Source organism: Camelus bactrianus, chromosome 6, assembly GCF_048773025.1.
Source record: "Camelus bactrianus isolate YW-2024 breed Bactrian camel chromosome 6, ASM4877302v1, whole genome shotgun sequence".
Lineage (NCBI taxonomy): Eukaryota > Metazoa > Chordata > Mammalia > Artiodactyla > Camelidae > Camelus > Camelus bactrianus.
The window spans coordinates 90,978,437-90,999,805 of record NC_133544.1 but is presented as its reverse complement, the minus strand read 5'-3'; the positions used below and the strand labels follow the sequence as shown (position 1 = coordinate 90,999,805).

Here is a 21,369-nt window from a genome sequence, read left to right as displayed (position 1 = left end):
GGCCTTTGATATTTGCCAAAATGGTCGCACCCCGTCACTGAGGAAGGGACTGGGCCGGGCAGACTCTGATCCACAGGCGTCTCACTTTTACACCAGATTAGAAGTTGTGGGCGGGGGCGATTAATTTGTCACGAAAGGCTCCCAGTCTAAATGAGGTCTTCTCAGGCAGTGCCTTTCTCCAGGAGGCTCTCATCCAGTGTAGGGTGCGAAATACCCTGCCAGTTTCAAAGAGCCGGGTAAGGCTTTGCGCCATCTCAACGTGAAGTGGAGATGCGGAGTCCTGAATACCTCGTGGGATAAAAAGGCTGGTTTCCTGAGCTGTCTTTCAAGACACAACCCCAAACGCCGCCTTCCGAGTGGTGCCTTCTTGGGGAGCCCTGGCCCCGTGAGGTCTGCCCTTTCTAATAGCGTCTCTTCATCGGGTCCTCCTTGGCCCAGGGCATCTCCCACCGTGCTGTGCACAGAGGAGACCCGAGCTGATGCGGGTGCACACCAGTGACCGCGTGTGGAGTTCCTATCACAGGTGACAGAAACTCGGCAGCTGGGTGCTGAGATGCATGTTTGTGAGTCGTTGTCACAGAGGAGGCCAGGTGAGGGAAGATGCAAGGGTGGGATGAGAAGGAGGCCAGCACCCGAGGAATGGCCACGTTTAGGGGATGGGGAGAGTGAGGCAAAGCAAGACGGCGCCCGGGGACACTGGAGGCATGGGTGACGAGGCCTCGCAGCAGGAGGAAGTGAACAGAATTGCTCGTCCAGGAGGCTAAGGCGTGCAAAGCCCATGGTTTGGATTCTGTAACTTGGAGATCACTAGTGAGCTTGTTAAGGTGGTCACGGTGGCGTGCTGGGGACCGAGGCCCATGCAGCACGTCCCGGGGTGAATGGGAGGCGAGGAAGTGGAAACAGAGGGTATGAGTTAGCACTCCTGCTACGGCTCCGCTGTGCAGGGAGGGCAGCCACCGGGCGGGAGCTGGAGAGGGACCTGGGTCCGGGGTGACCCATGGATCGGGGGAGCCTTGGTGCTTTCACAGGCTAAGTAAATGGAATCATTGGTTAAGGAGACACATAGAAACCAGGCCAAGTTGCACTTGGACTTGCCCAAGGCACCCATAAAATTCAGATCCATCCACACTCGGGGGATCAGAGCAGATGGGTTATTTTGTAAGAGGTTTATAGTCCAAAGGCAAAATTGCCTAAGCTAGCTTCCGAAAGTAAAACAATCAAGGCAAGTTGGTACTATTAAAATGAAATAACACAGATTGGATTTTTCTAGTAACTTCAAAGGGTAAAGGCTGTGGGTTTAGTAAGCCCCTTGCATCTGTCTCACTAGGGGATTTTTTTGTTACTGTCGTTGCTGCTTTTTGTTAGTACCCGCCATGCACCTCTGGAGCACCCTGGGTGCTTCACAGGGGAGGGAGAGAGAGTGTGGGGTGGACTTTGCCCTGAGTGAGGCATGGAGTGGGTGAGAGCCTCCGGCGGCCCAGGGGGACCTGCCACAGCTTGGAGTCAGACGGGGTGTCAGGGTAACAGTCCTGCGAGCACTCCGCGCCGCGCCTTTGGATGTACCACTCACCTTGAAGGTACAAGGTGTGGCCTCTGTCCTGGTGACATTAGTATCTGAAGGGGGGGCCTGGCAAAATGTCCAAATTGAGGATGATCACATCACGAAGCTAAGACTAGGATCAGGGATGGGGTGGAGAGGGCGGATACGGGGGCAGGGCAGAGGCGGGAGGTGGAATAGGGTGGCCTGGGAACACTGCGTGCCTGGGGGGATGGGAGCCCCGTCCTGGGCGTGTCCCTGTATCTTGCAGGTGAGGAGTCAGGCCTGGAACGGCTGAGGCTTTGTGTGGCTCAGTGGCAGCTGCAGGAATGGAACTCAGACCTCCCTTGAGGTCAGGTGCGTCTTGCTGTTGTCCGGGGGCCTGCCAGGTGGGGACTCTGCCTCCCTTTGCGTCCACGTGGTGTCTGTAACACAAGGAACGACACTGGAGGCCTTCGGTGTCCGTGTCTGTGCAGAGGCTGCGCGGCTTCCTGCAGCCCGGCCCCCTGGGTCCCGGCCGAGGGGCAGCTGGCCGGCCAGCGCCACTGAGTCACCCTCTGGCGTGGGGCCCGGCGGGGATTTCCACGCGGCCCGTGTTGTCTTCTCGTCGTTTCCTGTCGGGCTGTGACGCAGGCCGCCTGCCAGCAGGCGCCGGGGGGCGCTCCCGCCCGCCCTGTGACCCCCCCAGCCGGGGCCCCGGAGGGGGTGGGGGACCCCGGCAGGGTGTGCCCGGGGCTGTGGGTGGGCAGCTGTCCGGGCCCTGGGGCGGCTGCAGATGGGCCGGGAGGATGGCTGCCCATCAGGATGGAAGGTCTTGCTGGGAGTGAGCGCTCGCTCAGGAGGACCGGGTTAGTGTGTACTTGGGCGTCGAGGGTCATAAAAACCCAGCTTGGCCTAAAACGCCCTCTTTATCTGCTGACAAGAACGTTTGTGAAGAAAAACACAATGTTCAGCCGTTCCATTTACACACTTAAGGGAGTGATTCCAGTAGTATATCTGATTTCTTGAGGTTTTTCTAAAATACCCAGATAGCTCTTTGTCAGCTTCTAATGCATCTGTTTCTCGATCTGAGAATATTCTGCTTAAAAAGAAAAATCTCTGCTGATACGATCTCTGTATATTCATGCATTTTTCCTCCGGAACTTCCTGCATCTCCTGTACCGTGCTAGGCAGTTTACCAGCGTAATCTCATTTCGTTCGTATCGCTGTAGTCGAAGGCTGTGTCATGTAGTATTGTAACCACTGCCCAAAGGTGGCTGTTTAAATATCAGGTAATTAAGTACTATTCTAGAATCCAGTTTCTGAGTCACGCGAGCCACATTTCAGGGCCTCAGCTGCCACATGTGGCTAGTGGCTTCCTCGCTGGACAGCAGAGAGGGGGACACGGTCATCATTACAGAAAATTCTAGTGCCGGTCGAGGGCCTGAACTTCCTAGACGAGAAAACGGAGTCCCATAGAGATTAAGCTGACTTGATCACATACAGCCAGTAAATGGCAAAGAGGGAGTTTTAACCCAAATCTGCCTATCCCAACATTCCTACACTTCGTTAAAAAAGAAAAAAAAAAAGGTGTGTTTATGATTACTACTCAGTAGCCTCACATACCAGTCCTTTGTGGAATGAGCAAATGAGACATTTTCATTTTATAAATAAGGAAACTGAATATTATACCTTTTTCCCCTCCTTCTTAGAGAAATTGACCAGTAAACAGCAGGGACTGTTCAGGTGTCCCAGGGGTGCTGTGAGGGTCCTCCTCCCGCCCGTCCCCTGTACCCCATCGATCCGTGGGGGGCTGGCTTCTGTTGGTTCCCGCATCAGAGTTTGGGAGTGAACAATCTAGGTCTGCTCCTCCCCACAGTAATCCTCTGGCCCGTTTCCTCCTTGAGAGTTTATGGATGTTGGGGATCTCGTGGGGATTTTTGCCTTTTGTCAGAGCCAGAAGAGGTCTCAGGAAATATATACTAGTTTTGTAGCCAAAAATCCTGAGGTGCAGGGTGGAGGGGGTAGGGTACTTTGAGGGGCATGTGATCAGCTAGGAGCTCGGTGGACACTGCTGGTTCTTAAACTTCTGTTGTCAAGCCAGGATTTATCTGATAATTTTAAAGTAATCACTCCCTGGACAAGGATGGTTTTTTTTTCATGGAGAGGAGACTACTGCAGTGACACGTGCCCTGTGGTCTGAGACAGCACAAGGGATGGAAAAGAACAGGGCTTTAGGCTCAAATCCTAGCCTCGCCACTCAGAAGTTATGGGGCCTTAGGCAACAACTTCAAGTTTCTAAGCCTCAATTTCTTCACCTGTCAGTTTGGGGTAAAATATCTCACTGGATTTATTTAAACTGTATCGTGTAAGAGATTTATAATTCCTAGCATATTGTAACTGCTTAATAAATGGTAGCTATTAATATCATGATAATATCACCATGCCCTTCTAACATTCTAATTTTATAGCGTGGTGTCCAGCACATAAGACTCTCAAGATACATAAGATGCCGCAAAGTTGGGGAACAGGATAAACTTACTTTGAAACAGTCTTTTAGTTACATTTCCAAATAATATACCTAGTGTTTTTCTGCAGCCTTTGGACTTCTTTTCGGCTGGAGGACCTCTAAATTCAAAGTGGTTTAGCCCAACTGCTCGTCTAAGTCCAAAGGTATAATATATACACTCCAGAGAGTCCAGAAAGTCTAGAAACAGAGGGCAAATAGTGTATCCTGTTTTCCAGCTTTTTGGATACCCTATGGAATAAGGCTGAAACAAATCAGTGGAAAATGGGTTGTGGTTGATTTTTATCTTCAGGCTTTTGTTCCTTTGAAAGAAAACACTGCTGGCGGCTGTCCTGCGGTGTCGCGGTGACCCGGCTGACCGTCCACCTCTGCAGATGAAGTGGCTTGTTGATCTCTGCAGTGAGAGGAATTCCCTTCCTGATCTGGGCCGGAGAGGCTGGAGGGATCCTTCGTCTTTAAGAAAAGAGTCTATTATCTTTGGAGAAAACAGACTTGTTGAGGAAAAACAGCAGACAGATACTTTGTGAAAATGTTTTCCCAGGTAATTGGAAAAAAGAGAAAAAGATTCTTGGTTATCCTTGGTTAATGAGCATATGTGTAAATCAGAATGCCTCGTTCCCCAGTATCACAGTTGATCAGGGCCTCACCTGTGGGCATGTTTCTGTGGGAATTAAACATGGCTGAGGGTGAAGTTTCAGCTTTCAATTTCCGCTTTCAAAGGGATACCTCCAGGTGTGACCTTGGAGCTCCTTGAGAAACCTCACCTCGCTGTGCCCAAATGCGGGTGCATCTGGCGTGGTTGGAAGGAACGATGTGACACTGGGGCAGCCAGGGGAAGGAAGGCTGGTGCCCAGAAGATGGCTCTGACCTTGATGAATTTACCTGGGAGCTGGGCCTGGCTTGACCAACTCGGAAGAAACCTCATCTCGTCGGGGCTGGGAGTCAGGCCCGCCAGCTCGCACTCACTAACTAGCAAGAAGCTGAAACACAAATCAAGCCACTCGTTTATTTGCTGAAAAGGATAACCACTATGAGCTTCTAAGCAGGGCGTTCTCTCCTTGTGGGCACCCCACCCAGGAAGCCAAATGGTCAGAGGCGTGGGTGGGTCAGGATAAGGGGCGGAGGGAGTCATGGGAAGCAGAGTTGCTGGGTGGCGGGGGCATCCCTGCGTGCAGGGCAGCTCCCTCCCTGCTGGACGGGGTTGCATGGGCGGGCGCGGCTGGGGATCTGCCGCTGCACCTCGCAACCCTGCAGCTGCATTAGCCAACCGCCCACCTTCCTTCTTTAGGGATTAAGACCTGCGCCAGTGTGTGCACAGAGAGCCTTCTGAGGTGACATTGCCCATCTCTGCCTGGATCCAGGCTGTCTCCTAGTGGGATTAACCTGCAGGGCATCTGTTTATCCCCTTCCCTGGTCCCAGTGAATGAATGAACCCCTGACCTCATTGTTCCTGTCCAAGCCAGAAGTCAGTCCTGTGACCTGGCCTCAAGCCCGCTCTTCCGGCCCACCGTAGGGTCGCGCAGCAGGGCCTGGATGATACGAATGAACCACTTTTTCTATGGTTTCTCCTTCCTCGGGCCTTCTTAACTTTCATAACTCAACAGAGACATCTGTGATGGCTTGCGTCCAGAGTGCGTGGTATTTATTTTTGATTTGAAATATGAAAAGCATTTTTTTAAAAGACAACTGACTCTCTGAGTCATGCCCAGGGGAGCAAACGGCCTGAAATGTGAGCTGGTGCTTGCCGGAGGAGGAGGAGGAGGACGGGAGAGGCTGCTGCTGACCAGCCTGGCGCTGGGGTTAGGTCACTGCGGGGCTGAAGGGCACTGACCATAAGAGCGACATGTGGGCTAGAGCTGCTGGCAGTGGGGTGATTTACTGCAGCCGCTGGCCTCACCAGGAACCCCACATGCCGGGTTCCCACAGGATGGGACAGCGGGATGGAAACCCACACACGGGCCCATGTTGAGCAACCGTGCTTGTGTAAGAGTGATCGTATGTGGCAGGGTGGGTTACTTGGGGGGTGGAATTTGTCACTTTGCAGCTGTGCATTGGACGGGCAGCGCCTGGGTTTCTAGGGGGTTTGCTTTGGTTTTCTTCTTTTCTTCTGGTCGGCCTGCTCTTACCAGCAGCATGGTTTCAGAATGTTCATAAACTCCCATTTGTCCAGCTTTTTATAGTGTACCTTCCCAGCTTTCTTTGCGTCTCAGTGCCATCGTGGGAGGGAGGTCAGGCCAGCTGTTAAGATGCTCATTTTATAGATGATGGATGGGGCTGTGAGTTGTGATCCTTGGCCACTGTCCCTTCATGGCTCATGGTGCAAGGCCGGAGCACCATGCCCAGACCCCAGGCAGCTGGGGGTCTGGGACCTCCCGCCTCCAGGCTCCCGGCCAGCTCCTAAAGATGCAGATTTCCTGGCCACTCCCTCGACTGGTAGCGGAATCCCTGGGTGCGGTCTGGGAATCTGCATTTAAACGTGCTTCATGGGGCTCCTTATCGACCTTCACACTCAAGTGATCCAGCGGCTGAGCCTCCCACCTCAGACGTGGAGCCTGTGTTACCACTAAAATCATCTTAATTTTTTATTCTATGTTCAGGGGCAGTCTCCTCGCGTGACATGCCGGCTCCCCAGGGACAGGGTCCTCCCCTGCCCTGTCCATGGCTGTGTCCCCAGTGGACAGTGCCTGGCACCCAGTAGGCCCCCAGTAAACACTTGTTGGATGGCTGAGTGTTTCCCTCCGCTCCGTGGCTAGTGCGGGAGAGCTCAGGCAATAGTCTGACTGGGCTGGTTCCAGTTTGCCTTCGGTGTGTCTCTGACTTGTGTGGCCTTGCTGATTCTGAGAGTCCCCATCCCCGGAATGGGGGCCAGCAGCCTCCCTCCAGCTCCCTGATGAGGGTCAGGCGAGCCCCCCACCACACAGGCTCACACACTCAGGGCGTTCCCACGTGAGATGGGCATTCGGCAGAGAGCAGTTCGCCCGGTGGCTCCCCGTGTCTCAGCGTGAGTGGCAGGGTCATCGTAGTAGTCAGTTTTTCCACTGCCATCAAATGCCATCCATTCAGCTCGCAGACAGACAAGGTGTAGGGCTGGACTCTGTGCCACGGACCAAACACTGGGCGCCCAGGCCTCCAATCAAGACCAGACACCAGCATAAACCCAGGTGTCCCCAACCCAGGGTGCTCTCCAGAGCCAGGTTTGTGAATGGATGAGTAAATATTTACCCTGTCTGAGGTAGAATGTGAGCCGTCTCCCCAGTGTTTTGTTTTTCCTCTGTCTCCTCCCTCTCTGCCTGCTACCCACCCCCACCCCCTTTAAAAAAGGAAACAGAGAGGTTGAGAGGTTAAGTGACCGGCTTGACACAGCCAACCATTGGCATGTCCCCTGGGCCTGTCTGAGCCCTGCTTCTCCTGCAGACGTGGCCTCCTTGGTGAAGCCCTCCCAGACTGCACCCCACCCTGTGCCCCCACCCCTGCTCCCAGCCTTTCCCCATGCTGAGCTCAGCCTGCAGGCTGCTTCTCCCTGTGAGCTCGGATGGGTTAGATAAGGAGAGACCTGTTTCTCATCCTCATCTGCTTCCTACCCTTTGTGGACAATGCTGGGCAGCTCCTGCATCCTTGATTTTGCAGGTCGTTTGTACCCTGTTTTGTGAATCCTTTAAGGTACAAGGCTATGTCTTCTGCATCCTGTGGAAGGCTTGAATGGACAGCCAGAGCCCAGAGGACAGTGTGGCCTGGGACGGGGAGGGAGGTGATTTTTAATGGAGCTGAGTTTCTGAAACTTGGGGCTGCTCATTGCAAGTGAGGTCCTCTGAAAAAATGAATCTCATTGGGCCCTTTGCTTTTCACCTTTTTTTTTTTGTTTCCAGTCCTCACCTGCACATCAGGCAGGAAGTTCATAGGCAACAGGACAGAATCCACCTTCCCTATCAGTCACCCCTTTTAAAATGTGACTCATTCTGAGCTAACACAGCCCAGGCCAGACGTGGATAGGGTTATGCATGGACTCCGTTTGGTAGTGTGTCATTTCTGACTTGCTGGGAAATCCTTTGGTGTTGGTGGGGGTGAGGATGGGAGGCAGAGCATCGCTAGGGCTGGAGTTCTTCCAGAATGTGTGTGATACGGAAGCCTCACTCGAACAAAGAGTGGGGACTGCTTGCTTTCTCGTGGACGACGGAAAAGAGTCTGGATTTGGGTTCAGAGCAGCCTGGGTTTGGGTCCCATCTGTTGCCCCTGACCACCTGGTAGCCTTGGGCCAGTCGCTCAACCTTTCTGAGCCTCAGTTTTGTTATCTGCAAAATGCGGTTCCCGTAAGGATTAAGTGAGCTGCTGTATGTTTTTACCCACCGACATGGTTCCCGGTGCATGGTGACTGCTTGGTCATTTCTAAAATCTTAAGACTTTATTCATCAGATCCCTAAGAGTATTTCAGGATGCACCTCGAACATTTTGCGTTAAGTGCTATTGGGGGAAAAGAAATAAGAGCTAACAGGGGTCCTCTCTCCAGAAGGAATTGCAGTCTTCTTAGGGAGACAGTATTGCCCAGAGCACTAACTCCCGATCGCTTAGCGTCCTAGAACCGTGCTGTCTGATAGAAATGCAGTGCGCACTGCCTGTGTGATTGGAAATCTACTAGCTACGTTAAAACGCAAACAGGAAGTTGAAATTAATTTTAAATAATACTGTGTTTAATACAATATATGCAAATACATGATCATTTCAGCATTTACTCAATGTAAAGGTTATTAATGAGACATTTGACATCCTTTTTAAAAATCATACTAAGTCTTTGAAGTCAGCGTGTTCTCTCCACTTACAGCCCATCTCACTCCGGTCTGGCCACATTTCAGGTGCTCAGCAGGGGCGTGTGACTGGTGGCTGCTGTACCGGACAGTGAAGCTCTGGGATTTATTTGTTAGGTCAGCTAACATCGCCTGCACTTTGGAGGGGAATAATTGCGTTCACGGGGGCTGTGACTCGCTGTGACAGCCAGTGAGGAGCAGGGCAGGGCTGGAGCTCAGGTCTCCGGGGAGCGGGGGCCACTTGCATTTGTAGAGTGTCTCCTGTGTCCCAGGCACTGTGCTTGGCACTCTACCCTTGCTGTTCCAGTGAATTCTCTCAACCTTGCATGGTAGATGGATAGCATGGGCATCGTGACAAAGGAGGTAGGGGAGGCCCAGGGAGGCTAAGCAACTTCCCCAAGGCCACACAGTCAGAGGTGGAGTTGGAATTTGGACCAGGACCTGCTGACTCCAGAGCCTTCCATTCACCTGTCTGTTTTTCCCGACACAGAGAAAGAAAATTTGCACACAGCGTAGCACGGGGGCCACGTGCTCCAAGAAGGCGCTAGGTCACAGGAGGGGTATGATGGCTGGCCTGTTCAGCAAGGGCTTCAGGACATCGGTTCAGAAGGCCTGGATGTGCTTTGGTTGGGGTGATGTGTGTGTAGAGCAGCATTCCTTGTAATCGCAGGATCTTTAGCCAGTGGGGGGGGCGGGGCAGGTGGTAGCTGGGGGAGGTATGTGGAGGGGGCTGTGGGGAGCCGGTGATGGGCAGTAATTGTAGAGGCCAGCGTGCTGGGCTCTGCTCCCGCTGCTACCTGGGAATGCTGGGCACTTCAAGAGGCTCCAAGCATCTGAGACTTTCTGCTTGGAGAAACCCCAAGAATTTGGGGAGGCTGGGATTGAGCAAGTTATTAAATGCATGCGTGCGGTCATGCAGTCGCTCACTCACCAAATATTTATTGAATACGTGCTCCAGCAAGACTTATTGGGTGTTACCTTGTGCTGTGTGGTACTGCCTTTGACCTCTGAGGAGCCTGCCCAGCAGCGTGGTTTAGACTGTATGGCGCCCCTCTGAAGTACGAGCCTTACCCCCATTTCACAGGGCGGCAAGCTGAGGCTCCAAGCAGGGAGGTCTCATGCAAGGGCTCAGATGGCCATGGAATAGAAGATACGGGACCTCAGAACTAAGGGCGTTTGACTCTTGTCCATCTGTCTGTCCGCCTGTCTAGCCAGCGAGCAGGCATTGAGCTCCATTCCCAGATGTCTCGGGTTCTGTCTGCGGTGTATGTTTGCTTTGCTTGCTATTTGAGAGCAATCACAGCGCTACCGGATGGGGAATAGTGATTGATGTCTGCCCTGTGGGGTGCCACGCAGGGTGCTGGTCACCGTCAACTTCAGGGCTGCCTCCCAGCGCTGCTGTAAGGAGGAGGAAACTGAGGTGCAAGGATCTGGTACTTTCTGAGGTCACACAACTCAGGGGGAGCTGGGATTTCAATGCCGAGTGTCTCTCCAGAACCCTGATTTTTTTTTTAGCCACTACACCGCACTGCCTGTCTGTGATCAGGGTCCAGTACTGGTCCTACAGTGAAGCCCAGCTTGCCCCAGTCCCTTCTCGTGAGGCCTTGTCTGGTCTTTGGTTTTACCGGCTATAACATGGGGGCAGGGACAGCCAGTCCACCCTGTTCAGAAGTCCGCCTGCCCGGGAGACATTGCTTCTTTAGGAGGCTGTCTGTCTGAGAAAGCTGTGTTACCTGAAAGACAGAGTGTGTGTGAGCCCCATCCGGGCACCCTTTGTCCCTCCTCTCCGCCCCTCTTCCCTCATTACGCATGGCCAGCTCAGGGACTGGTCCTCCTGGAGCATCAGAGCCCGGGCAGAGCTACAGAGAACCCAGTCCAGACTGCTGGCTGTCTGAGAGGCCCTACGCTTCAGAGACAGGGGACTTCGTGACAGGAGGGTAACTGTTGAGCCAGCCGTTCACTTCATGAGGCAGGAAGCCAAGTCCTAAACACACCAGCCGTATAGAATCTGCACCGTAGATCCTAGAGTGTGTGTCTCCTCCCCTGTCTGAACGGCATGTTCCCAGTCTGGGCATCTCCGCCTGAGCCTCACAGTGCTCGTCAGGAAGTGGATACTGAGGATTAAACACTGGCTGGGTCAATGACTCTGTCCCCGCCGCCCCTGCCAGGGGGCTTGGAGCTGAACAGCCTCACCATTTGCCCTTTCCTGAGCTGGAAAATTAAGGCACATTTACACTGCATGGCACTGGGGCCCCCCGGGACTCTGGATGGCCTTCCATGGCGAGACGCAGCGGGGTCAGGCTCCGGAGTAGGAGGAATGCTGGGGGAAGGAACACCGCGTAGACCCAGTTCAGGTCCTCGCACCTGCATTTATTTGCTGCGGAGCTTGGGGCAGAGGCCCTGCTACCGTGTCAAGGAAGGTAATCTCAGAAATAGCTTGGGTGGTTGCCCTGGCGGAACTGTTGTGTGAGGCACGTAACAATGCTGCATAACCGGGAAGCCTGATTTTAACATAATACAGGCTTTAAACAAATTTTTTTTGACATGTAGTTGATTTACAATGTTAATATCAGGCGTTCAGCAAAGTGAGTCAGTTATACACACATACATGTATATTTTTTCTTTCCAGATTCGTTTCCATTGTGTGTTATGACAAGAAATTGAATGTAGTTCCCTGTGCGGTACAGTAGGTCCTTGTTGTTTATCTGCTTTATATTTAGTGGTGTGTATCTGTTAACCCCCAACCCCCACGGCGGGCTTTTTCATCAGTTAACGAGCTGCCAGCCCCTTCCATTCATCACCCTAAGGCAGCCCTTGGATTTTCTCCCCTTCCAGTAAACTCCTCCTGAGTTGAGCAAAAATCACCCTCCCTGTAAACTTCTACTCCACCCCTTAGAACAGCCCGCCGGCCGGCCTTCCATCCCAGGGGACATTTGGCCCTGTTGTCCCCTCGACCTTCTCTCCTCCCTGCGGGTCGTCATCAGCTTCCTCGTCTGTTCTCTGACCCACATTTTGCACCTCCTTACCCTTCCGGTCACCTCTCTTGACACACTTGTCCAGCCCGTTTGTGGCCCGGTCTGGTGTCACACCCAGGGTGACGTGGGTAGCCCACCCAGATGCAGTGGCGGGGACATGGCCTCCCTGCGCGGGGTCTGTGCTGCCCTCCAGGCAGGCCACGGGGACAGTCCGACCTTATGAAGGCTGAACTCGCTGGCATTTGCTGAGCTGCTGGTGGGAGTGGGGAAGCCTTCCCAGACCTCTTCTCTGTCTTCTTGCCAGAGAAAAGCTGTGTCCCACCCGGCCCATTTGAGCACTTCCAGGCTCATAGCTGTCATCTTCCACACTGTAACGTAAGTTTGCCCGGATGCCAATATTATATTGCTGTTTTTTCCAGAACAACTTAATTGGAAACTTTAATGTATTTTTTGGGGGGGTGGGCTGTGTTTCCATTTGCCTTTAAAAACAATGAGAAGGAAAACAAAGTATAATCTTATTGCCAAAAATGATGGAGCCAAATCTGAAATTAATTTACAAAGTCATTAGTATTTTCCATTTGCGAACCCAAAAACGAATGTAAGTGCAGTTCCTTGTAATTAACCACAAATTAGAAAAGAGCTCGGAAGACTTTCAGGGACCAACACACAAAACTCGCAGAAGCAGATGGGTGCGTGTGCGGGGAGCGGGGTTGGTGGGGTGGCACCCAGGAGTTGCTCTGTTTTTCCCTCAAGTCTGTGGGTTTGAGAGAGTAAAACAGACTCAAATATCCCCCTTTCTAACAATTTAAAAACTGGCAGGGCCCTTTGGAGTGATTTGTTCAAACCTTCTCATTTTCTGAATGAGGCAACTGAGAGATTCAGGGAGGGTAAGCGACTTGCTCGAAGTCACACAGCTGGGAACGCCAGAGCTGGGACCAGAGCCTGCTTTCCAGTGCTCCAGCCGCCACTGCCTCTGCCTCCTGGGAGCTTGTCTGCTTAAGCCTTTGGTGTTTAGCACCCAAGATGTGCTCATGTCCTCCTTGTTAGCGTAGGGGGAATAGAACAGTCCAATCAGAGTCACCCTCTTCTGTGCGCTTGGGTCAAACGTGCTGCTGCACACTGCATGCCACCCTGGTTCAGGGGAGAACACGGTGGTTTCTCCCTCCCTCGAAGAAGCCTGGTTTTTCCCCAAGCTCGCCACAAGCCGAGCCCCAGCCTTGCACGTTAGCATCTGCTGTTGTGTGAGCAAAGTCAGCCTGTGGTTAATTACCAGGGAATGTGTGTCAGTGTCTCCGCGTTTGTAGCAGGACCTCTTCCTGAGCCTCCCTAAGCTCAGATGAACTAGGGCTTTGAGATGTCGCTGAACCATCAGAGGCCTTTTGAAATGCTAACTCCCTGATTTGTTTGAGGTGAAGTCCTGTGATGTCATCTCCCCCGTCTCACTTGGGCTTGTGTGTGGGTGTGTGTTAGTTACACGCAGACCCCGAATTGTCAGAGCGGCACTAAGAAAAGCTGCTTCTGAGAGGTCCCTGTCCTTGCTTCACTGTTTTCCTTCCTAACAGGCTGTCTTAAAGGGTGGAGGGGATCCTTCCTTCAAGGTGCCCAGCTCTTTCCTGGGCGGACACTCAGCCCCACCCCAGCCTCCTGGGCGTCCTCTCTTCCCCGACACCAGGTGCTGTAGGGGGGTAGGGGTGGGTGTGAGGTCACTAAAGACACGATGCCTGCTCTCCGAGAATCTGAAGTCCAGGTACTGAGGGAAACTGTATTTACCTGGAGTTTTTAAGAACCGTTATGCTGATGGTAAATACTTGCTCGTGACTCTGCCAGACCCCGTTCTAAGCCATGGGTGTGTTACTGAACCCAGCGCTCATGGTGACCACGTGCAGCAGAGCAGTGACACTTTATTTTACAGACAAGGAGACTGGGATTTAAGAGGTGGTGTTGAACGAGCCCGTGAGGCATGGGGAGGGGATGGGAGCCCAAGCCGTCTGCCCTACAGGACCTCCCAGTGTCGTGATGGGGAAGACACTCGCTGTCTTAGGAGTGTGGTGTGGGGAGGTGCTGGAGAAGGAGCTGCAGAGACAGGATGGAAGAGAAGGGGGCTATTTTTCAGGAAGCACATGGCTTGGCAATCTGGGCTCTGGCCTTGTGAGGGTCACAGGAGGGATATAGGGGAGAGAGAGGGACCCCACGGAGGGTAACTGCAAGTGAGGGTAAGAAAGATGGACCCCAGTGAGCTCCTCTCACCCCTGGGCCCCTGCCCTGTGCCAGGAGTCCGGGAGGCCGTCCTGGGCCCAGCCTCTCTCAGCCCTCCTTGCTGGCTGTGTGACCTTGGGCCAGTGGTTGGCCCTCTGGAATTTCAGTTTCCCTCTCTGGGAGAGGAAGGGGTCACAGCACCCTTCTTTATTAAGATTAGATTAACTGACACCCCAAAGTTCTTGCCAAGTGTACCTGGTACCAAGGAGGCCATCTCTCAATAGTAGTTTTCATTTTCCCTTCCACTCACTTGTTTAAAAACAAAGCAAAACAAAACTCTTTTTCCTATGCTAACAAAAACTTTAGAAGACAGAGACAAGTTAATACGTTGTGTATATGCTCTCAGGCCAAGAATTTCCTGAGTGTTTACATACCAGAGGACTTTGAACTTGGATTTTTTCAGCTGGCTCTGTGCTGATTCAGACACCCTCTCCATGCCGCCAGGAGCCATTCCTGCCTTGCTCTGTTGTTGTTGGGGTTTTGTGTGTGTGTTTTCATTGTGTTATAAAAATTGGAAACAGGTAGATAGTAACTCGGACCTCCCACTGGGTATAACAAATGTTAATGATTTTTCCATATTCACTTCAGATATCTGTAATGTCTTATTTCTTTACTACAAAATATCTAAGAAGACTCTGCTGAAGGCCCCCTGTTACCCCATCCCATTCCCGTTCTCCTCCCTCCCTTCCCACAGGTATTTACTCTCTTGAATTTGGTATGTGTCCTTCTCAGCCAGGATTTTGTAACATGTTGTTTGTAAAGCCGAGTGACCCCACTGGAGTGGGTTTGAACCACCAAATGACCAGCGTTTGGGAGAAGAAGCCCGAATACCCGAGGCCAGAGCAGCAACTTCAGGGAGACAGCAAATCCACCCCCTCCCCAGATGATATTTACATGAAATCCCAACATTGTAAATCCATTGCCTTGGACTTAAAACTTGACCCTGCCCCCGTGTTTAATTGCAAATAAACTCGATCTTGTGCCATCTGGAGCTCCCAGGGTCACCTGGACCTTTTCTGTGAGTGAATACATTCTGGAGTCGGTTATTCTTAGAGCAGGTGTTTTGGCTTTTTTCTTAATACTTCCTCCCCCAGCTCCCCCATCACAACTGTAGTATATGCTTATTGGAGGGAATGTGGAACTTACAGAGAGGGAGAGATGAAAATGGCCTCCTGGCCTCCTCCCTGACCTCCCCTGCCTTCCCCACCGAAGTGTTTCCTTCTCCCCTGTAACTGCCCTACCCCCAGGGTGGAGAACGGGAGGTCGCTGGATCCTCCAAGGAGGGCCAGCACATGGTCTCAGGGCTTCCTAGCAGGCAGGCCCTAGGCCTGTCTGGTCCATCCTCCAATTTACAGTAGGGGTGTGTCCCCAAGGTGGGGACCTGCCTATGGTCACGTCAGGGGTCTGGCTGGGACCAGAAGGCCATCTCCTGGTGGCTGAAGGTGTTTTTGCTACCATGTCTGCTCTTCGTTCCGGAGTCTGATCCTCCGCGATGCCTGGCCCTGCTCTCGGCGTGATAACAAGTGCCCAGCAGAGGGGACGGTCCCGACTCCCTCTTCAGGGAAACTGGGACGGAGCCCCAGACCAGGGGCTTTCCTGGGCTGGCCCTTTGCCCAGCTTTCCTGAAAAAGTCTAGGACATTTTTTCATTTTGCCATTTTTAAATTGCGAGTCATCTTAATATCCTCAGCCGTTTTCTGTGTACTCCAGGTAAACTTTGTCTGACTTCATCCTTTTTTGTTTTTTTTTTAAAACTGAAATGACTTCCATCAGCGTCCGTTCTTTTCTATGTGCGTTCTGTAACAAAACCTGCTTCTGTTCTGTTTGCTTGCTTGTTGTTGGTCCTGCTTTTAGCTTCTGCCATTTTGGAACCTTCTTTTTTGCCATTATTTCCACCAGACCCAATTTTCCTGGGTAAAACTTTGCGGATCTGAGTTATTGGATTTTTGTCCATCAATTTTTAGTCAGTGACTTTGATTGCCTGCAGTTTTAGCAGCTTCCAGTTTTAGTTTGTGCTGAACTTTTTTTCTCGGGAGTCTGTTTTTTCCCCCAAGTTGATTTTGCAGTTTTCAGTGTTGCCAACTCACTTTTTATCTTCAAAGCCAGTGTTTAAGTATGTGATTATAGCCATTAGTAGTTTTAGGGGGCATTGATTATTTCTTTCAAGTCTAATTTTTCTTGGTCATCGGATCAGAATGCCCACGGGGATCGGAATGACAGGTCAAATGGCTTCTTTCTTGAAGGATTGGAAACAGCTTGTAATTCGCCCTCTGGAGTTCTCCTTTCTGGGTGTTGCCCACGCCTTCCTCTTAGCCACAGAGAGAATCAGAGCTGCTCGGGGTCAGACCTCTCCCAGGAAGGGCTATGTTGTCCCTGTCATCAGCTCCCCTGCCTTCCGCCCTTCCAAATTCATCAGCACCTGTTGCCTGTGCTCTGGGCGAACGTCAGAAGGGGCAGCTCCAGTCTAGGACACCAGGAGGCACAGTGGATGGGGTCAGAGGCCCCACGCATGGGCAAGGCCCCTGTGAATGTCCCCTCTCCTCTATGGGCAGGTCTCTTTGTGGGTTCATGGAGTTGCTGGCCGGAAAGCTGTTCAGTCTTCCAGCCTGATCCTTCTCTGGGTGGGGATGTGGATGCCCAGGGTGTCAGGAAGCCACCGTTGCTGCAGGAAACCCCCTGAGTGGGTGAGGCCGAGGCATTGCTCATGGCCTTCTGCTCGGTTCCGGTCCCTGGGCTCCGGCTCCCCCACATGACATCAGGGCTGGGCAGCCGCTGCAGGGGAGGGTGGGTGCGGGGAGAGCCTGCTGGCGGGGGTTGCTGTCCATTCTTTCCGATCAGATCACGGCTGCTCCGAGTGGCTCCCCAGGACATTTGCTCCCCAGGGAACCCACCTCATCTGTCTGAGTAAACAGCCACCTCCCCTTGGAAGAAAAGCCCCCGCTCAGCTTCTGCCGGAGGCTGGAATGCTGCTCTGTGGGTCTGGGTATTTCTCGTCCCCTGTCCGGCCTGCCAGCCTTTGATTTCTTGCCGTCTCCTTCACTGAGGCCTGTGACTGTTCTCAGATGGCCATGTGTATACACAAGTCATGTCAAGCATCATAATTTGTGTTTGCCTGGATCAATAAAAGCAGCCCTGGCCAAAGGCCAGCTGAGAATTTATAAACAGCCTTCATCGCCTCCCCTCCCTCCAAGATGTTAAAACTCCGCCCCATTAACCCTCCAGACCGAAGCTGTTGGCTGACTTGATCAGGGAAGATGCGAAATAACGCTCCTTTTGATGTGTTTTCTCTTTATCTGTCTTGTTAGGATTTGATCAATGTTTAAGCAACTGTAGCTGATTCCTCGCCCACTTCAAAGCGAAAGCCCTTCGCTGTGTCTGTTTACAGCATTACCTTTGAGAGATGGAAGTGTCGGGAACCCATTTGGACACAGACTGTGCCTTCTGTTAGCTCTCCGTTGCCCAATAAAGTGGGCTTGGGCGCATCTGCGGCAGCCACCAAAAGGCACTTAAAACCAGATTTCAGCTGCGGCGATTCTTGGGCGACGTGCGCACTTTGGAAAAGAGGAAGGTTAGGGATTTAAGTTTGCGTGGACCTTCTGGATTTTTAGAAACTGATTTTCTCCTGTTTGCTCGCAGTAGGGGAAAACATAAGCCTCCGATGCCTTGGGCTATCCAGTTAGGTCAGGTTTTCGTATGAAATGTCAAGACAGCAGTGTTTGATTTCCGGCCTTGCCCTTTTCCCCTCTCCAAAACTGTGTGCTCTTGCCAGAATTTTTATTAGGGGGAGGAAGCTGTCTGCTCCCCTCCTCCCTCAGTGAAATCCCTCCCTCCCTGGCCTTTAACCCTTTAAAGATTGGGAAAGGCATACTTTAATTTTTAGGGTTGCATATAAAGGCTCCCCATTGGCCTAGGCTGGAATGGTGGTATGTTGGGAAATCCTTAAGAATGTTGCCACCCAGGTCCTGGCTCCCAGGGCTGGCTGAGTGGTACCGTTTGGTGTGACAAGCAGCTCACACTACCTGCTTCCCTTCCTGTGGTTGTGTCTCTGCCAAGTGTCCCCTAAAGCGAGGGACTTCTGCTGGCTGTGCTAAAAGGACCCCCCCCCCCCAATGTTGGATTACCTAGTTTTTTTTTTTTTTTTTTTTTTTTTTAACCCTGTCCCTAGTTCAAGCGCTTAAAGGCTTGGTAGGTCTGCCTCTCTGTAGGCCTGGGTAGAAGCCATGCCCCTGGGCCTGACAAGTCGACGTATTTGATCCCAGAGGGTAGAAGTTTCTGGAAGAGACAATAAATACAGAGTGATGACTGGTCTCACCTTGAAAGCCACCATTGTGTCTTCTTCCCTAGGCCCCCCTGGGAGTCGAGGTGAAAGGTCGGGGAGCCTTAGTTCTCCCTTTAACTTTGGGCAAGAGAAACATGGAGGTGGGATTGGCAACGAGACTCCTTTCTCTCTCCGCTCTCCTTTCTCTTGGCCTCTGTCAACCCCAAGTGTGGGCCTGGCCATCCCTCCCCGGCCTCCGCTGGCGTCAGTGCTGCGGGCCCTCTGGGGCTGGCCACCGCCATGGCCTTGAGAGAACCACCGCGAGGCTCCGAGTCAGCTCTGCAGGGCGACTGAAGGCCTTCTCTGGGGAGTGAACCCCACTTCGATGTCTTTGGGCTGGGACGCTATACAGACAGCAAGTGGCCTTCCTTCGGAGGGCTTTGGATACAGAAACCTTGGGCTGAGCCAGGCAGGTCTACGGCTGGCCGAGGCGCTGGGCGGCCATACAACTTGTTACTCAGTCCAGGACTCTGAGAATGAAAAGGGATGTTCTTAATAATGACACCCGGACAGCAAGTGTGAATCGGACTGCCCCAAACAGACAGACGCCTGGCTGCCCTACAAAGGCCAGTCCCCGGTCCCTTGGGGCCTGATGTAAAGACAGAGCGAGACTTGAGAACGCCTTGCCCATCTAAAGGGACGCTGGTGACTCAGCATGAGCCAAGTGTTGCCAGATCTTCTGATTTTTTTTTTTTCAAGAGAAGCCAAAAATCTAGGTTTACATATGAAATCTCCCAGCTTTTAAAAGTTGGCAACTAATTTCAAAACTTAAAAAACACCGCGTAGGCCAAACACAACATCTGTGGGCCGCTGCCTGTTTTTGACCTCCAGCCCAGACCAGTTAACTGGTGGCTGTCTTCTGTGTCTCCAAACTCCGACAGTGGGAAGTATCTTTTATGGAAGTTGCCCGCATTGAGCACGACTGAAGGGGGGAAGGGGAGAGAGGAGCTTGCTTTGACTTCAATGGAGCATTTGTTTGCACAATAAATATTTATTGAGCACCTGTTATGTTCAGAGCACTTTTTCTGTTATGCTGTGTTTATGTTACACTCTGTTTAACATTTTGGGACAGCCATGTCTTACTCATGCTGATAAATTCTTTATATCGTGGGCTGTTAAGGGGCCGTGCCTCTCCCGTGGGATTGTGACCGAGATGGATGCAGTGGGGGAAATCTCAAGGGGGATTTGGGGAAGGAGAACCTGGGGTCTAGCTCTCAGGCCTTGAAAAGTTCACTGGATGTCAGCTTAACACAGAAGTCCCCAGGAGATGAGCCGCATCTGAGGAAAGATGTGGGAGTGAGGACGTGGAGCAGAGGGAGCCCAGCCAGGGACACTTGTTCTGCAGGGTTCCTGAAGGGCATACTAGGACCGGGAGGCAGACGCCACTGAGGACCAGACTGCATTCGGCCCTGGATGTGGCAGAACTCCCTAACAGAGCTCTGTGTTCTGAGGTTGTTGAGTGAGATGACCTCTAAGCTGGTCTTCCGTTATCCAGAAAATCTGGTACCTTGAGGCTGCCTCCCGTACACCCACTAGACTCCTGGGCCTTAAACTCTTTTTCTGGTTCATGGCTCTTATTTCTGATGGGCTTCAAGCAGGTACTGGCTTCTTTGTATCCTGGAATTGGGATCAGGAGCCCGAGAAAAGCCAGTACAACTCTGCTGAAAACAGACACAGTTCACCTGGGGCTGAGGTGGGGTTGGAGGTCGGGGGATGGCTTCTCATGTTCCAGTTTCCTGCACCATGAATTTTAAATTAGGGGTGATAATGCCTACCCACAGAATGGTTTGAGGCAACTAAGGCACAGAGAGCTTAAGTAACTTGCTCCAGGCCACACAGCGGAGCAAGGAGGAACCTGGTCCTGGACTAGGTAGTTGGCTTCCACTGCTCTCTGACCCGCTATGCTCCACTGCTCAATCTTTAATTTCCTTTTTGTGTGTGTGTGTGTTCATTTTTCCATGCATCTTTTTTTCCCCCTATTGTTTCAGGACTATCAGCATTCAAACGTTTAATAGCTAGGTTTTTTCCCCTGTGCACTTGGCCAGGAGTAGGAATTCATCACCATCTGTGAACGTTTACTGAGCCTCCATGGTTTGCGTGGAATTATACTAGAAACACTCGACCCCGGGGCTGGGTTGGCAGTAAACGAGGTCTCTCTGCAGAAGTTTTGAGGACAAATCACCAACGGGTTGGAAAGAATTTCCTGCAGGAATGGCGACATTCTATTTTTCACCTTGTTAATGCTGCCCCCCACCTTTGCTTCCCCCTAGTGTCAATCTTAAGTGTGTTAAATGCTTTTCTGTTCAGTGTGTCCTAGATAAGAGGTTTCCAAATGATGTGCCCTGATATGCAACCCTCCTAACCCCAAATCTCAGGCTTACTGACTGACAGAGTTCACATCTGGTTTGTTTTGGAATAGGAGGCTGGAATAGAGGAGTCTGGAGGCCTGAGTGACTGTGGAGGCTGCTGGCAGCTTAAGACATTTGAAAACCAGTGTGCTGAATTACAGCGAACTGTAGTGACCTCAACATTTAAAGCAGATTTTAAAAGAAAGGGGAAGGAGTTTACAAAATAGTCTGTGATGCTGGTGAAAGGGCCCTGGTGGTCCATCAGGTTGGCCCACCACGTTGATCTGGAGCTCAGGGACCTGACCATGTGCTGGAGAGACACTGAGCAGTGTGCTCCTGGGTTTGCGTACCCTGTCATTTCCCCTGGCATGTCACTTCCCCTTTGCTCAGTGGACCATTCTTGGCCAGATTAGACCTCTGAGCAGAGCAGCCTGGGGTCTACATCCCAGTCACCACTGCAAAAGGAGTGGGGTCTCTGTGTACAGGGTCGTCTTCAATGCCAACTTAAAATTAGGTGACCTGCTCTGGGATGCTTTGGCCTTTTCACTGACGGAGAGTTGTTACCAGCAGTGTCAGCCCGAAGTGGTACTTTTCACCAGATCAAGTCATGGATCTGCTCACATTCTGAAGA

General features: G+C 52.0%; 1 protein-coding gene and 1 long non-coding RNA gene across 3 annotated transcripts in view; both read left to right on the top strand.

Moving 5' to 3' along the window:
• The window catches only part of SMAD3 (SMAD family member 3), a 113,019-nt gene that overhangs the window by 47,843 nt on the left and 43,807 nt on the right, over positions 1-21,369 (top strand). The window lies entirely within an intron of this gene.
• On the top strand, positions 1,600-9,506 carry LOC141577986 (uncharacterized). The gene is made up of 3 exons (XR_012507731.1): positions 1,600-1,894; positions 4,336-4,584; positions 4,764-9,506. It is a non-coding gene; the product is annotated as an uncharacterized LOC141577986 (long non-coding RNA).